Raw genomic sequence first — 5,562 nt, 5'->3', positions numbered from 1 at the left:
TTCCTTTCACAAGACGTAAGCACACATAAATACCTTAGGTATCATTTTTTTGGTAAAAAAAGCACCTAATGTATACCATTTAGAGCCAGGCTGCAGATAAAAAAGACATATTACACAGTAACATACTCTACGTGATAGGTCTAGGTACCATAATTTTCGCCATGTGATGAAAATTTCCTAACATTGCGACGGTAAAGGAAAAAAATCCACAGTCTAAATCTCCAGTCGGAGATTTCAAACTAAAATATAAGGTTTTTTTTCGGCCGCCTTCAATGATTTTCTTCTTTTTTAATAGAGCTCCATGCTAACTTATCAGTGAATTGTTACCCAGCGTTATTTATTCGTACAGACGTAAAATTTTTTATGTCTCGGCAGTTGGCTCCACGAGTTAAAAAATCTCTCTTATTCGGCTTCGGCTTTATTTACAAATGAACTCGAAATTTAGATGTTTTCCACATTAAAGTGGAAGGATTTTTTCGACGCCTTTTTCCTCCCCTTTTCTCTTCGATTATACGTATCTTCAAGGTCGCGCGGCTTCACAAAGAAGAATTTATCGCGTGAATTTTTTTTACAGGGCAATTTGAGAAATTGAAGGATTAGATTACATAGATATGAGTAGCGATTGTCTCGAACGAAGGATTAAATACAAGCGAGGTAGCGCGAGATCGTAAATAAAATAATACTACCTAGTTTATTTGGAATTATCGATGGAAGAGAGGAGAATCGAGATGTAGGAAGAAGTATGCGTAGGAGTTGGAATTAAGGATAATAGACCTTGAAAGTGTCACGGTGATAATAAAACAAATTTCAGGGTTGAAGAACTGTAAGGTGATAAATGGGCATAAAAATAGTGAGTGGGTTGATGGAAAATTACATTAAAATTCGGAAATGGCATCACAGTGACTAATTTTTTTTTACCAGAGATCAGTGCTGAACAAGCTAGCACTTTTTTTGAAGCATCATTTTTTTTGTAGTTCCGGGAGACAGCTCTTTTAGTTATAGCTCAAACTCTGAATTGACTTTTTCCATCGCACCAATCTTCGTGAAAGATTAGAATTCCGTCCTTCCTTAAATACGACTTGTTTTATACTACTTCCCAGATTGTTGGATACCTATACTTAAAGTTTTCCTCTTCCAAAATCATTGTCCTTTTTAGAGTTTTTTTTTTCGTACTTTATTTCTTCCACTACCTAGTCTTTGGCAATACATTTTTGCATTCATTATGAAAATGCACATGTATGTTTTTTTCTTAGCGTTAAAATTTTCTGACACTTGTTTCTACATCCCGAGAAAAATTTCGAATCTCAGAAAACTCACGTCAACGAACAAAGAAATTCCAAGAAGTACCATAATTTTACGAGTATGCAATTTTTCATACTTACAAAGTAATGCGCGAGAAGTCGAGTATGGTGGTGGAAAAACGCGCAGGAAATGGCGTATTTGTGAAAATATTCTCTTATACGTCGTAGCACTTGCTTGTGTACACATTGAAGACGAAGGCGAGAGCAATGCGAGGCCGACTAAAATAATTTATAACGACTCGACGAAGCAAACCATATTCTCAGATCAGGAAGGAGGAGAAAAGCAGGGGGGAAAATACATGAACGTACGAAGAGCAGCATATCGAGACCCATACCATATGTACCTATTTAATCTAGATATTAGCTTTTTAATCGAACTGTAATATCGACTATCGATACATTGGCGATGAAGGAGACAAACGAAGGGAAATATTTCATCGAAGAACGTGATAAACCTTGTACGAGTTCATTACTTGGCAACGAGCGACGAGGAAAAAGATACAGCCAACGATAGAACACGGTGACTCGACAGTTTTTTTTTTCTGCTTTCTTTCATTCTTTCTTGTCTTCTTCATCGTTCAAGACGTCAGCTTACTTATATGGTACGTGTAAAGGTCTTACATTAGGTATACTATACGATATACGTTGCTTGCGATGCTACTCATATTATACACGTATAAGTATAGTGTATTAAATTTGCTGCGATGCTGTGAAAAATACAGTACCGAGTACTAGAATTCCTCTCCTCATTTCCATTTCCCTCAATTTCTTGGTCGGCGATACAAATAGAGAGAGGGTTTTTCTCATTTCGTGGAAATAACGTAACCATCAAACCATTTTCGTATTACAAAGTCAAAAAGCACAAGATGATGAGGAACGGGTAGGTAATATGAGGAAGAAGCAGACGCGAAACGAACCCACAAACGAAATTATATATTAACCCAATTCTGGCGTGAGCTGCAGCGTCTAGGTTGGGAGGGGGAAAAATAAGAAAAATGTGTCCTTTCATTTCTTTTCCGTATGTAAGACTTCCAATACGTTTAATACAGATAAGATGAAATAATGGCTTATAATTTTGCTTATAACGTTTAATAAATATTACAGAAGTTTTAACCAATGCACTGGAATACATCCAACTTGCTATTGCTATCATATATCTTTGAAGCGTTGCTTTTTATCCGCGCCAAGCCTTCTCTTCCCTCCTTTGCTCTTCTGTACTGCTTTCAACAATCACGGCCTCCTCGTGGCCAAAAATGAAATATCATCGACGAGCTAGTCTGTATAGAACTGAGCTGCTACCCGCAGTATGTACAGAAAATCCGTTTTAGTTTGGAAAAATTGCGTATTTTATAAGAAATCATTTCCACTTTTTGGTGGTTGATCGTTATCGTGATGGCAGCGACCTATTTTACCGCGAATAGCAAATCTAATGGTGATAAATTATCGCAATTGTGAGCGCGGTAAATACGCAGTAAGTCTATTATGAGCAGATACCGGAGTTATGGTGGATGAAATGAGAAGGAAAATGGTACCCTGTTGGATTGTTGGAGTTCTCTTATATGTACATCGTGTGGGGAAAGCAGGGTAGAATTTGTAAGTTATTAAGTACTTAGGTACCTACATAAATGTGTGTATTGTTTAATTTGTGATCTTATGTAGCACTTTTTTAAATCGAATTTCAAATGGATTCAATAATATACCTACTCACTCAGTACGATGAATACTGTTTTTACGAGGAGAGAAAGTCGATGGTCAAGATATAAAATATTATGTCAGTTGACTGAAGAATCAAACCTGAAGTAGGTAAGCACCCAAAATTGATTTAAAATTCACCAACAAACAACATTTTGAAAAACGAATAACATTCTTTGAATGTTGACAGCTTTTTTGGGGGTAAATTGAAATGCACCCACAAGTGGAATTTCATATTGATCACCTGGAGTCTCATTAGATCAAATCACTTTAAAGCATTACCTATTCATCATATCAGTTTACTTCTTGTAAGATTTTATCAGATCCATTCGGTAAATACATATCTCATAAGATCAGCGAATGGAATCAGATTTTATCAGAATGGATCAATTCAGATCACATCAGATCCGATAATTTCCTCACCAGAAAATATCACTTCAGACCCCATTAGAATATCCTCATTTCAGATTATTATCAAATTCTAACAGATGTGATCACTTTAGATTTTATGGAATTAAGTAGATTGGTAAAGATCGCATCAGACCTGATCCAATGCGATCACATCACATCTGTTCAGATTACTTCAGATCACATAAGATGATTTTACTTGAGATCACTTAAGATCCGATCGCTTCAGATCACATCAAATCTGATCACTTCATTTCATATTAGATCCAATCATGCAATTCTCCAGAAATCCCGCAAAAATTAATTTTTCGCTCGCTCCAAATTATAATCAGATTCCATTAGATGTGATCATTTTAGATTAGATCAAATTTGATCCGTTTAGATCTCATTAGATCCGATAAAATCGCATGAGATCTAATCCTCCTGAATCTCACTTTAGGTCAGATGTCTTCAAATCTTATCAGATTTGATCACTTTCGATTTCATCAGATTGGATCAGTTTAGATCTCATAAAATCAGATCGCATCAGATTTTATATACTTGGACCGGTTCAAAGAGTTGTTGGGTAACTTTAGATTTTATCAGACTGGATCATCAGTTCAGTTTTATTCTTTCAGATTACTTAAGATATGATCACCTTAAACAATGGTTTCAAACTGCAAAGATCTGATAATTGTAGAGTCTTATCACATTAATTACTTACTTCAGATTTCATCAGATTGTATCAGTTCATATCTGACTTCTTCCAATCACATTAGCTCTGATTCCTTCAAATTTCAGCAGCTCCACTCGCATCAGATTCCATCAGAACATTTTGGGACTGTTTTTCTTTTTTGCTGCTGTTTAAAGGGTGTTTTTTTTAATTTAAAATTCAAATGAAACAAAATTTCTGGAACAAAATTTTGCCCTGGTCTATTTTTTCATTTTTTTTGAAAGATTGTGAATTTTTTTAATCATTTTTCATGTAATAGAAAAATCAACTTTAGTGTCTGAAAAGTTGCTGAGTGTGATATTTGTAGCGGTAGAAATGATCACTTTTTCCACTATAGGCGGTAGAAAATGAACGTTTCTACGTAATTTTACAAGGTATTTGTGACGTCATACTCATTTTATTAAGGTATTTGTGACATCAGCCGCTAGAAATATTCACGACTCATCAACCCTTCCACGATATCACCACCAATTTGCTGCCGCCAATGAGACCTACGCGACACGCGCCGTTATGTCCCTACTTTCACGCCAAATATCTGTCATCCCTGCCGCTTTTACGTTGAACTTTCGTCTATAAAAGCTCCTGCACAAGTGTTTTTTCCTCAGTTGTTAGTTCCAACAACTCACCACGCTAGCTGTTCCAGTTGTTGTACACATTCCTCCTCACGCTTTCGACTTCTTGCTGCCCAGTGGAATACCTCGGTGACCAAGAACTTTGAATACCAATTTATGCTGTGGATACACTTTCTAAGGATGCTTGGAACTTATCCCATTCATCATGGACCAACATATCGAGTCACGCCTTACGTGTTCTTATATCTCCACCGTATTGTGGAATATAAGTCATGAAGGATCATAAATGAGGAACCGTGGAATGTAACTAGCACTCAGGCGTCGGGGTTAAAAGCTTGTCAGTAGACAGGGCACTCCAGAGAACGCGATGTCCTTAACCAAGACCCCAACAGGGGGTTGTATATGAGCTTTCCGGCTTTGAGCTCAATATGCAACTAAAAACGTTGAAAGCCTGCCACCATATTACGCATTCGATTTATTACGTTTTCTATTAGAAGTTTATAATTATCATTTAATTATAGAAGTCTCATTCATGTATACGATTTGAGCAACCTGTGATATTATGTGTTTACGCTATCAATACATGAAATTTATTATTTGGCTAATTGATGTCATAATTTCCTCATACGCTTTCTATCCCTGAGATGATTTATTATCAGGGCTTCCTACCTGGAAAACTTATGACGTATTCTATTACTTTATGACTTCGCACTTCACAATATCAAGTTCCCCGCTAAATCGTGTACTTGTTAAGGTTCACAAGGCTCCTTAGGAAAGAGTCAGAGGACATAATGTTGGTGGATAATTGTATTTATGCGAAGAAATGCAATTATATCGAGTATCAACAAAAGTAATGTGTTCGAATATGCAATCCACC

This window comes from Planococcus citri, chromosome 5 (assembly GCF_950023065.1).
Source record: "Planococcus citri chromosome 5, ihPlaCitr1.1, whole genome shotgun sequence".
NCBI lineage: Eukaryota > Metazoa > Arthropoda > Insecta > Hemiptera > Pseudococcidae > Planococcus > Planococcus citri.
Note: the sequence above shows the minus strand (reverse complement) of the source record.